This window comes from Cephus cinctus, unplaced genomic scaffold (assembly GCF_000341935.2).
Source record: "Cephus cinctus unplaced genomic scaffold, Ccin1 Ccin1_scaffold0857, whole genome shotgun sequence".
NCBI lineage: Eukaryota > Metazoa > Arthropoda > Insecta > Hymenoptera > Cephidae > Cephus > Cephus cinctus.
In genome coordinates this window covers 1,120,858-1,133,827 of record NW_014333443.1, presented here as the reverse complement: position 1 = coordinate 1,133,827, position 12,970 = coordinate 1,120,858, and the positions used below count along the sequence as shown (strand labels likewise).

The window sequence follows — 12,970 nt, the reverse complement described above, 5'->3', positions numbered from 1 at the left end:
AGAGAGAGAGAGAGAGAGAGAGAGAGGGAGAGAGAGGGAGAGAGAGAGAGCTGAGATACTGCAGACTCGAGAGCAGACTCTACAGGAGAGAACAAATCAACATGACGGCTGTGGAACAAAGATCGCGCAGTCCCGGCATAAACGAGAGAAACTTCGCAGGTAGGGCCGTATGAGAAAGATGGACCTCATCTTACGGTAGGCCAAGAAGAGAGCTTAGTGACGATAAGAAAAAAGAAAGGAATTCACGATAAAATCAATAAAGGGACTAATAAAACGTGAAATGAAAATTCTGAAATATTTATTCCCTGATACATACATCACCTTTTACATAGAAAATTGAGCCTTGAATATCCTGCCAGTCTGAGGATCAAAAATGAATGTCAATAAACTATTATTGTCAATACAATTTTCACGATGAATTCCAGCATCTTAGACACGTAGAGAGTCTAAGATGGCAAGAGAATGGGGTGAAGAAATAGAAACAGGAAGTTCAATATCCTTTCAAGAATTTCTATTTGGCTTCCTGTTTTATGCAGTCTGTTATTTCTTATTTCTGACTTATTTGCAGCTGGAAAGGATCGCTAAGGATATTTCTAGAAGTATAATTCACTTCGGTAGATCCTTAGGATCGAAGTCCTTGCGATCGAATTTGGTTGTAACGATACTTTTCGTCCTCGATAGGACTACGAAGCGAATGGTCCAATGTCCCTTCGCTATGGATTTCTTGTGCATAGTGTCCTTAAGGACGAGACCATTGAATTTAATGCTGGAACGAATCGATTTCTCCATGCGGTGGAATACAATGTAATTTATACTTCCTATTTTCACCGATAGATGGAAACGCGAATTTAACCGCTGACACAAATATTTTCTATGGACATTCCCACGTTTAGTGGTTTCGCTTTGCAGTACCCCGTTCGCGTGCATATTTTCATGAAACGATATACAATTCCCAGAACAACTTCAAATTTAACGATCAGCCACGCGCGACGGGAAAACAAACGTCGAAAACGGCTTCGCGACGACGAGATTCCTAACCTCGGCTGAAAATACGAATCCTGGCTAGAATAATTGCACAGGGTTGGAATATGTGATATCGACAGCCATTTTCTAGGTGCAATTTAAGAAACTGTCTTTGTTTTTCTTCTTTTTGCTTACAATGTGTGTCAACGCGACGGGCATAAATCAGCCTGTTTGCTCATACCAGGACTAACCTTGGCAGGTGCTAAAATTTTTCGTTTTTCTTTTTACGTTACTCGCGTGACCTTTCCTCCTCTTTTTTTTTTGTCGTAACCACATACGATACTACTAACTCGTCCTGTGTCCCGTCATTATCTTCGTATCACACATTCCCATCTATTAACACGTAAATTTACGACGCTTGATTCATACACCGGATCACGTAAAATTGACAATTGATTCTGGCACAAAACGATGTCTCGTAATATAAGAACAATTCAGAAATACGTATCTGTACGTATAACAAAAGAATTCGTATACGACTATTCAAACGGTAAGTATTCTCCAATACTGGTTGCATTTCGAAACAGCTGAATGAAGAACGAAAAAAAAAAAATAAATAAAGAGAAGAAGGCGTTACTCACAATAATACTGCCGAGTATCGTGGGAATGCGCAGGAGTAGCATACGTATCGATGTCAAAAATAGCGAAAGTACGTATATAAAGACGTTATCCATGTGAAAAGAAAAGAAGTGCTGCGCGACGAATGGCTTGGGTCTACAGTGGCGCCACCGTCGGCGTCTTTTTCCGTTAGAATTTCGATTTCCACCGAGAGACTTGTTTTCATTTCTCGCAGAGACACAACAAACGTCTCTACTAGGCTCGAGGCACAATAGTAAATGAGTAAGAGAAATAAATGGAGAAGACAAAATGGCGGAGCCAGAAAAAAAATGACGTCCAAGAGAGCTGCAGTTGGTTTCTACGAGCTCCAAGGTTGTGCTCCGGGCCATATCGTCTATATGCAAAGCAAACGCAAGGACGTTTACGCGCGTCTCTCGGCCGCTCACGCACTCTCGTGCACTCCTATGGACTCCTATGCACTTTCTATGGGCAAGTGATGCGAGTGACGTAACACCATCGGGAGAACCTTCTGTCAAGAATTCATGAAGGATAAATTCTATCTCTTTATTTTTTCCCATCGGCTTCCTTCTTTTATATCGCGTGACTATTGTGCATCGCGGTTCTAGTTTGCCTGCGCATTGCCAAACGGATACGTGCATGGTCAGAGAGGTCTTCTCGACTAGACAGACGTACACCGATCGTTTCTTTACTTCTAATCGCTACCAAAAAGACGTCTACGTGTACAACACAAACCCGGGTCAGCGGAGGGCTGAAAGAATTCGGCCGAACATTTCGACATAATGATGTCATTAAGTTCGAAATAGCATCTGCGAGCTGAGACACGATGCACAGTTTGTCTGGTGGGACTGGCTCATTCGTCAGTTCTGAAGTATTACCTTTCTCGCATGTGTTTCGCGACAGGTTAGGATCGACTTGTATCTATTCAGTAATTCCAGCTAAGGCAGTATGGCAATATAATAACAGAGAAGAACAAAAGACGGTTCTTTAATGGAAAATCCAATATTTCGCATAAATACAATAAGATGGCTATGCAGGCTGAAAATATTATTGCACTCGGTCGGGGATCTTGCCGAGGATTATTTTGAGATTTTTCATAGCGTCGTCGTTTGTCAGTGTCTCGACTAATTCTAAAGGAATAAAGGGCCGTCGGCTGGCTCGCTACGCTGGGGCATATAAGGTTATTTTCATGAAAGATAAATTGCCACACACGATATTCAACGTCGCGGTCACGATTGACATTTCGTGGCTGAAACGGACGAAAGGATCATTAGGCGAATGACGACGTAGGACGAACGCCGCGATGTGATTAGGCTGAGCCGGCTCGGGTTAGGCTAGGTTAGGTCCGCGCGGTGTGCCGTACCGCGACGAGCGACCAATTGAAAAAATTCGGTTTCGCGGAAAACATAATGGAGACTCGTCGACCGTAAATTAAGGTGAGCACCTTCGAAGAAAGTGATTATCGCCCATTTTTTGGCCGCCGTTTCATATTGCAAATGACTCTCGCCCTGGCCCATTGACAGAAACCATTGTATATGCATTAATGCCGCGCGCCCCAAATTCCCGCTTACGGAATCGAGATTAAATATTTGCCAGAACAAAGAAACGGGCGGATTATACGAAGGCAGAGACCGATCGGAGCAAAGTTTGAAATTTGTTTTGGTCGGGTCATTTGTGGAATTTCACTTGCGATGAGCGAGGTCCTGAAAAGGAATTTCAATTGTACCACGTCACATCGAACTTCACAATCATGTTTACATGTAAGATTCGATTTGGAACTTTTTTTTATGATCGATCAAATATCCCAAAAACATGATAAGACACGCTCGGCGTTAAATTTCATTGGCCAATTCAAAGAAATCTCATTCCCGGCTGCACCGTTTCTTAAAATGCCAATTCCGAAAAACAAAAATTTATACGATTTCGACTCTCGTCGTAGGTCAGGATATTCGAGAATTCATCCTGACGGAGGAGCTGGAGCTCACTTGAGCGACCGACGCCGAGGACTTTTTTCGGGCGTACCCGCATGATACTACCTGGCGTTTCCCGATGCTCCGCATTCCGTGGCGTCAAGGCCATCGCGGAGTCAAAGAATCCTCTAAGAGTGACTCGAGGCATTATGATAATATTTTCTTGCTAGCTATAGTTCTGCGAATGCGATTACGCTGATCCCCAAATTCGCAAATACGATGGTGGCTAACAAAAAAAAAGTAAAATTGTACAGACTCACCGTTCGTTTGTTATTCCTTTAAAATCCGGTACAGTCGGATAACTGACTTAAGGGATCATCACGGTGTGACCGCCCGAAAAATAGCCGATTTTCGCGATTCTTTTTTTTTTGATGGAATAAAGTAATCGGTCTAATTTTTTGTTTACAAATTGAAGCATCTATGAATTATACAAAATGATTTTTTAAAAATTTCTTCATGTATTGTTTAACGTTGTTTTTATTTGTGGAAAATTGAATGGAAAAAAAATGGTGTCCCATGGTGGCCAGGATTGCGGGCGCAAATTTTACCTCAAACAAAAATTTCAAATGGTTTATAAATCTGTAGGAAAGCCGCTATGCTATTTGTGGAAAATTGAATTTTTTGATGGAATAAAGTAATCGGTCTAATTTTTTGTTTACAAATTGAAGCATCTATGAATTATACAAAATGATTTTTTAAAAATTTCTTCATGTATTGTTTAACGTTGTTTTTATTTGTGGAAAATTGAATGGAAAAAAAATGGTGTCCCATGGTGGCCAGGATTGCGGGCGCAAATTTTACCTCAAACAAAAATTTCAAATGGTTTATAAATCTGTAGGAAAGCCGCTATGCTCCTATGAAGGCTTTTTTGTTTTTAGTGAAATTTGAAAAAATGCCGTCGGTTTGAACAAAACGTATAAAATTTAGCCTTTTTATTCGACAGTTTTTCGTAAAAAAAAATAGGAATATTTCAAAAAATAGAAAAAAGCTTCCATAGCAACATAAGAAATATGACGTGAAGAATGTTCTGTTAAAATTTCAAATGGATAGCTAGAAAATTTTTCCTTCGGAGTGGCCACCGTTTTGAAAAACACCATTCCGAGAAAAACGCGTTTAAAGTTCGGAGTGCGCCAGGTCTGACCGTCCAATCCCTTTTTCTAAGAAAGGCTGTAGCCACCGAAATAATTCGAATTTCGTCATAAAAATTGGACAGAATGTTTATAACCGTGTATACTATCAGATAATGAAAAAAAAAGATCGATTTTTTGAAAATTTTACACTGTGATGATCCCTTAAGGGATGCAGTTGCACGCAATGACGGGCATGAGGAAAATTCCAGAGTCAAACACGTGGAAAGTGTATCATCCCGGCAGGGCTTTTGTCGCGACGATGAAAACTCTCTTGCGAGTGCAACAGGTTTTACCGCGGAGAATGGAGATGGAGTCAAGAGAGTTGAGACGGCCGTACATACACACGAGGGCGGCTAAAGACGAGAATAGAGTCAAAAGACGTTCACCCTTGGTGAAAGTAGCGGACGTGTTTGCAACGCGATCGACATCGGCTTTAGAAGCCTATAGAGGCTGTTTCAAATAGTGCTTGATTCGCGAAGGTTAACGAACCCCATTGAATTTTCCGTCGCCTGATCGTAGCCGCACATTAACAAAAGTCACGAATAGGGCGCCGAAATTGTCACGTAGATTTAAGGCATTCTTACGAGCCGCAAAAAGACTCACGTACGTCCCAATTCCATGGCGCGTGTTTAGTATCTTAAGCCGCTAGGCGTAGCTACTGTCGCTACCCGCCGGCTCACCGAGACGGCGTCAGTCCTCCTGGCGAATTGGCGGGTCAAGGTTCCACAGCTTATTTTATTTCGGCTCTGCGTATGGTGCGGGACACTTAGAAAACTGCATAATAACTGCATAATCGTTGCATAAAATGGTCCGCGGTCTCTTGGTACGAGATACCTCTCACTTGAGAGACACGGTTAAACTTAAATGCCTTACGGTCCTCTTACAAAATCCTGTTGCATCCACTTGACAACAAACGGCGAATGTTCCGTGAGTTTTTCGCATGAAGTAATTTGCCTCCACTCGATACACACTGAGCCTTCACTATTATCGGACATGGAACATGTAAACACCAGTTTTTCTAGACCTACGCGTCATTCCGCAAGCAATCGTATCAAATCCCAATTGTACATTATTTGCACAAGTGCCGCTGCGTGATAATAGGAGAATCGCATGGCTGACTGCGGTATTGAGTCATAGCTACCATATATTAACATATTTAATGTCAAACGCACACTCGAGACCGCGAAAGTACAACAACGTAGCTGCAACACGCGGGGAAGAGAAAGGAAGACTAAGAAATAGAAATGCGCAACGAGGATAGCGAGAGAGACAGAGGTGGCGAAGGAAAGAAAGAAGGAAGCAAAAGAAGAAAAATGTCATTGACCCTCTGACGTTGAAAATCCTTATCTAACGCCTCTCTCGCGTAGAAACTACAATAATTTTACATATCACACACGATCTCCTGAATCTGATCAGCCTAAACGAAATAGTGAAGACGCTCGAGTCTCCTTACGTTACGACCGGCACGACATCTGGATAAATAACCAGCACTAACTGTTCGACTTGACTCAAGAATTGCCCCAGTAGTAGCGTACAGCATTTACAGAGGGAGATACCGTGGCGCACCAAGTAAAAGAGCCACAAGGATGACAGCGTCTTCTAAACTACAGTCAGTAATGCCAACTTAGGAAACGTTTAAAGTAGTATGCTAATTAAGGGTTTTTTATGTTTGCTGAACCTACTTTCTTTAATTTCTACCTTTTCCAAATTGCGACAACCTGTTTGTCTGAATGCAGTTCGTCTGCTTCCTATACTTTGTGAATTTCACTCTTTATCAACTCCAGTACGTTACCCTGAGACCCTAATCGCACATAGTGACAATGTCAATTCCTCATTGACTGTATCCACTTCACGACAATACACAGATAAGAAATGTAAATCGCACGGTCAAAGTGGCACCTACGTTCCGAAATCAAACATACGAAGAAAAGGTAAGGACGTATGCGTAAACGTACGAAGAATGTGTTAAGTACGTGTATTTACGTTTGTATCAACAGAAACACTCAAATAATGAACAATAAGTATGTGTTGTAACGAGACCTTGTCGACTCATGACTCATGCACGACTAAAAATGCAAATATATCATATAGATAGCCAAGCAATGAAATTTCCAATTTCACTACACGAAGTAACCCAAAAATTGATCAAATTGATGATTAAAATGTAAGTGAAAGAAAAAACGACTGTCACTAATAATTCAAGCACTGAGCATCCACCCCACCGCATTTACTTAAATTCTAAAAAAATTGCTAGCCCACTTCTTATGGAAAAACAGACAGTTCTATGAGACACGTAAAGGAAGCAGCGAGTCTCTCCTATATTGGTTGACTATCATTAAAAAATTGTCAGGGTAACGGAACGACCAACATTCGCGATAAGGAGTGTCTCAAGTCCCAAAAGATACGGGGCCCTGAAGACACAGTAGCCATTACTGTGTCGATCCGATGGCCCGAGTGAAGTGGAGTGTAGCGGAGTGGAGTTTGCAAAAAGTTTGCGGAGCCTCAACAACAACGGCGAAACACTGTAGTTGTTGACTCGCTGACTGACTAAACTAATGACATCGTTACTGACTGGCCTGGCCGTACATACGTGCATAACGTATGTGCATGCATGCGTGCATGCATGCATACCATCCTTGGTTCACTCTGCGGTTCTCCGTGCTGCTGCACACCGTCATTCTCTGCTTACTGGTCGAGTTCAATGATCTCGCCCTCCCCCACTATACACACTCGTATGTATATACATACACATATATATACAGATATATATATATATATATATATCCTCTCTCTCTCTCTCTCTCTCTCTCTCTCTCTCTCTCTCTCCTCTCTCCAGTCTCTCGTATTCTCTCCCTTTTGCGACTTTGCTCGTCGGCAATGGAGTAGACGTACTCCTGGTTAGGCGCACCTGCTTGGGTGTAAGAGAAGAAATGGCGAATTCGAAAGTGAGAGTTTCCGATTGGCTGCTGTACCGGTATAAGCGATCACGAAGGACGAAACTGTAAGTGAATATTTGTCATTGTTCCTTTTTTTTCTTATTAACGAAAAATCTCCAAGCATTTAACTCGAAAATTTACACGGTAGAGTCACGCGCTTCGTTCAATGTACCGCGTGCGCTACATTGAACATTGCACATTGAACTTCCCCCAATGCATCCTCGAATCAATGAGTACGAGGGTACTGTGTACTTTTTTTTTCCATACCCAGCTTCCCCATGCGCGTCGACGAGTTGACGAGTACGAAGAAATTTTCGCCGTTAGGGTTAAGTTGTCTAGGTGATTTTGTCGAAAAAAAATATTTTCTAGCACTCGCAGGTCTTCGATATATAAAAATTCCAAAGCGGTAAGTGATTTCGCATCAGAATTGCTATTGAGAATACATTCGAGGAGTGATAGCGGTGTTATGTTTGTTGGTCGGTGTTGTCTTCTGAGTTTATATAGTAGGAACAAAAATAACCCTAGGCCCGATGCCGAGGAGATGCACCGCGTGAGTTCGGCTAGCAGAATCACTAGTCGTACAGTAAGCGCGTTACTATAATAAAAGCCAGTCAGCAGGCTACATTCAGAGTACGCAGTAACGACAAAGAGAAATAAAAAATAAATAAAAACCCCCCCATGAAATCCAAGCGCAACGATAATATTTTCAACTGATAATTTCCTCCTCCTTAATTCTAAGAAGACACGCGGCCTCCGAAGTGCTTGGGTATCGCCGTCCGCGCATGCTCCTTCCTGCGCCGTTGTTAATAGTAGAGAAGCATATACAACTACCAATAGCTAATTACACAAGACAATAGCTCCTTTGTTAAACTAGTAGAATATACCAGCGAGCGATGAAATTTCATCACTCGGTATAACACAATGAATTATTTGCAGAGACACGACGCACTCTACGTGGGACCAGAGGGCGCTCATAAGTGACCCACCTGATTTTCATCCACCTCGATATACCCGGGAGCGTTATTTAAACGAGGGTACGGAGCCAGGCAGGAACAAACTGATGAGGAAGAAGTACGCACGAAGGACGAAAAAAGTGAAAATGCTCAAAGTGCACGGTATCTCGCTCGAGAATGCATCCTGAGTGGCGTCATTGTTTTCATCGACGGTGCATAGCGACATACGTTATACTAACGCACATAGGAGACCCAGCGCCCCCGTGAGCGTGTGGGAGCGAAGAAACTGGGACGACGGCAACAAGAGCGATAACGCTCGTCGGTGCGGTTTGCACCGTTGCACTGGGCGTTTGACGTGGGTGCACTGGGACTTGGTCACACCATTTAGATGGAGTGGTCATGCGACGCGAGAAGTCAAAGATGCCGGTGTGCTCGTCCAATTTGAAAACATAAATAAATAAAATATACCAGCATATTATGGTTGGACTATACACACGTGCATAGCAGAACGTATTTCCTGGCGTCATTTACCTATGTTCAGCCAGAACAATACAGTACAGGGATGATGATCATTGAGCACACTAGGCGACCTGGTCGTGAATTTAGTCATGTACGGCAATGAAACTATTTTCCAGTTGGTACTCGTGATCGCTTACGTAAGTGCGTAAATGCTTACTGCTACTACTGCTGCTTATACACGTACTGCGGGTATGTACCTTTTTTCTTAATAAATTAACCTTACTGGGAGCAATTAAAGTTTTTCATAATTTTTCGAACATAGCCTACCACCTTGTTCCACGTAGAACAGGAGAGATATCAGACACGGTATTATAACAATATAGGCGTGCATATACATGTATATTTTTTGTTGACAGTGACCCACATGACTCGGCTGAAACTTCTTAATGGTAAATACTGGCGAGGAGTGAAAAGTTTACACGAAGCCAGAGAGAGAGAGAGAGAGAGAGAGAGAGAGGAGAAAAAATATGTAAATGGGGGTGAATACAACGACCCCGTCCTAAAGGAGGGTTTGCACGAACTCGACCCAAGCCAACTTTGAAGGTGAACATAGTTAACTGGTCTGGATAAATCTGCGGCAAATCAGGAACGTGATTTGCATCAGTAGGGTCGAGAAGAGGAATCCCTATTTGCCACGAACGCGTTCGTACAGATGAGGGGTTGCACTCTAGTTGGTAATCCTGTCGTCTTTTACAAGCCCGATGGTGCATATGTAAAATACCGTAATAATACATTAAACCGGATATCCACGTACTGCGCAGTACTGCCTTAACGAATACTGCTCGTATCATACTACGTCAGCTAGGTAAGGATTGTTAAGAATTTTTATCCAGCCGATATACGTATTCAAGGCTGTTAAAAGCAAGAGGGACGGAATGGATTAAGGAATGTTATTTTTCGTTTTATCAAATTTCACATAAGAAGGACCGGCAAAAGAATGCGGAGCCGTTACTTTAAAGTAAAACGTTACGTGACCAGGCATATACCACACAAGCAAGCTATGCTTGCGAGTTGGTACCACCAGGGTCATCACGTATGGTCTCCGCAGTGGACTTGCAGGGTTAAACGCGACATTTGCATTCCCTCGACTGTATTCAGCCAGTATTACGGTATGCGTAGGTACGAATAAAAGTCCACCCGTTAGATAGGGAGATACCTATATAGACGTAGTTACTGCTATAATACTCTACCTATGTGAATGTATATATACAGTAACATACGTAAAGACGAATATACATATATACGCAGTGTTAAATAAAAAGAGGGTTGCCAAGAGGGTTTTATGCTCGCGTGAGGCAGGTCAGTGACGTTTAGACACCGAGCACTCTCGATGACTGCGTTGGCTTTTTCCACTGCTCCATGAAAAGAAAAAAAAGAAAAAAAAAACCCAGAATGAAGAGACGAAGTGGAAGAAACAACAACAAGAAATAAGTAAAAAGAAAAAAGAAAAAAAATACATTTTTTGTTCTCGTCTAACTCTCACTCGTCTAACGTTGGCCCTATTCCAGAATTTGAATTAAGCGCCTAGACGACGACCGCGTCGACTAAAGGAAAAAAATATATATATATATGCGATCATAAAGGAGCCACTTGAATTACCGTGGTTGATATCACGGCCTTTAAGCCGTTTACGTAGCACCCAGTGCGTACACACGTGGGACCAGTTACACGCTTATTCCAGACCTGTAAATACAGAATGGCCAACCCTGCAGCATCTTCCAATGTGCATCCTCATCATCCGCGAAACAACTCGTTCTTAGCAGATCGCGTCTCGACTATAGAACCGTCCTTGGTTGACTATATGAAACCACGTATGGTACGTTGCTAGGATAGTCATTGACTCCACACGGTATTTCATCCAATCCTCACGAAACTATGGAAATGAACAATTATCGTAATTTGTCAATAAAAAAAAATTTTCTTCACCATTATTAAATGTACCATAGCGTTATTACCGAAACAAATGTATTTTTATCCCCAATGCACGTTACGAATAACCGAAAGTTCTTTGAGAATTTGACGATCCTTCGTATTACACGTGAATCATATATGTACGCGAGCTTTTTCGCAGTGACGACAGATCCGTCGATACGATTTCGCATTCGGGGTTCAGCTGAATCGTCAAAACTGTTTCTCTGAGTCAGCAGGACGAGGATAAAGTCGAAGGTTCGGATTCAGGTACGCGTCTGCTGCAACGTGTGTGCGTGTTCATGCGTACCCACATATGTGGTTACGATAAACATACGCGTAAGTCCAGTGCGTGAAATAGCGTCTCTTCACTGTGAATATACGTGTACATATACCTATATATATATATATATATATATATACCTATATACGTACTATACGTATTGCGTACGCGTAAGGTTCATGCGTGTATAGTGTGTATCCCTTCGTTGACATATGTATAACGCATCTTATACGTATACGTATCAAAGACAGGTTCAAATATGCGTGCGCCGGTACCTACGTACGTAGGTACGTAAACTCGTGCGTAGTCTACGTGTATCCTTCTTTTACTTGCATTCTCTCTCTCTCTCTCTCTCTCTCTCTCTCTCTCTCTCTCTCTCTCTTTACTTCTCGAAGGGTGAAGGACCTGCTCGGGAGTCATCGGACTTTTCAGTCGCCTTTGTTCCCATCCCCCTTACAGGGAATGGGTCGAGTTGACCTCCCCCCTCCCCCCCCCACCGGTACATTTACGCGTTAAGGGATTAATTTGTTCAGCAGCATTGAAAAAGTATTACCACCCTCCACTCTTCCCTCTCCTCATCAACCCTCATTGACTTTACGTGGATACGCGATTTTTTGTTTTTTTTCTTTGCATTTTTCTCTTCCCTCGCAAATTGTTACACGATGAGCATTACGGCAGTGCTATACCCTGGGGCATTAAGAGGGTGAAGTGATAATGGGGTTATGAAACGCTGCGATTGGCTTTTTGTTGGACATTAAAAAGTAACTAGAACTTTCAGTTATTGTACTAAAAAGTGTTACACGTGTAAGCGTGATATTTGGATACATTGTAAAAACGAGGAAAATTCTTTTATTTTCATTTTTCTAATAACGATTTCTTCATTACATCGAAGAGGATAGCAAACGCTATAAAAATATTTAACACGTGTCCTACGGGTGTCCACGCAATCGTTGCAGAGGTGTGACGAAAAACTGGGACAAACTGTTTGCGTGTAAATCCGAAATGGAAATAACGATAAATGCTTCTGCTTCTTTTCTAACGCGAACAGCCAGCAGTATCAATTCCAATAATAAATTTAAGGATGATCGAGCATTCGTGGATCGAGCATCGTAAAAAAGCAAAGGCAACGACGCCTCAGATTCTCATGATGGAAAATAACCTAAGGTTTTTAATAGGCTACTATAGTAAATAGCAATCATTGAACTCGCTCGAACGACGCTGTTGTTATTCGTAATGCCTGCACTCAGTCACCTACTTACTTACGCATTATGCTTGTCATTAGGACCACAACAATACTTTCATTACGTAGTACGAATAGAATGGAGCGACATCTGAGGCGCTCAAGGAAGATCACGAAGGGTTTTTCCATTACCGCGTTATCTCCATCGTAATTGTATATGTGAAAATTGTGTTATCCAAGTGAAACATCAGTAAGCCAATAAAACGTTGAACTTTAATATGAAAATTTATCGTGCGACATTGACGTCACGTTCAACGTCTCTTATAAGGGTCTGCGACTTAAAGTCACGCTACGTCATTGATAAGGCCAAGAAAGTCCTTTGTTTCATATATACGTATGTACAAGTATAGGTATAATCGTACAGCTGCAATCGACAATTACAGTATGATATACAATGAAAATGAACAGAACGAAAAAAAAAAAAAAAAAAAA

At 42.0% G+C, this 12,970-nt stretch overlaps 1 protein-coding gene and 1 long non-coding RNA gene across 4 annotated transcripts in view; one reads left to right on the top strand and one right to left on the bottom strand.

Moving 5' to 3' along the window:
- The window catches only part of LOC107270973 (ABC transporter G family member 27), a 52,435-nt gene that overhangs the window by 31,975 nt on the left and 7,490 nt on the right, over positions 1–12,970 (bottom strand). Inside the window, exon 1 of one of the 3 annotated variants that reach the window (XM_025088189.1) lies at positions 5,307–5,404. The exons of the other annotated variants lie outside the window; for them this stretch is intronic. The gene's annotated coding sequence lies outside the window, so the exon portion shown is untranslated. Of the gene's footprint in view, positions 1–5,306; positions 5,405–12,970 lie in introns of those variants that run through there. 3 annotated transcript variants of the gene reach the window in all.
- LOC112494833 lies at positions 5,500–11,033 on the top strand. Its single transcript, XR_003060707.1, has 3 exons — positions 5,500–5,626; positions 8,572–9,296; positions 9,464–11,033. It is a non-coding gene; the product is annotated as an uncharacterized LOC112494833 (long non-coding RNA).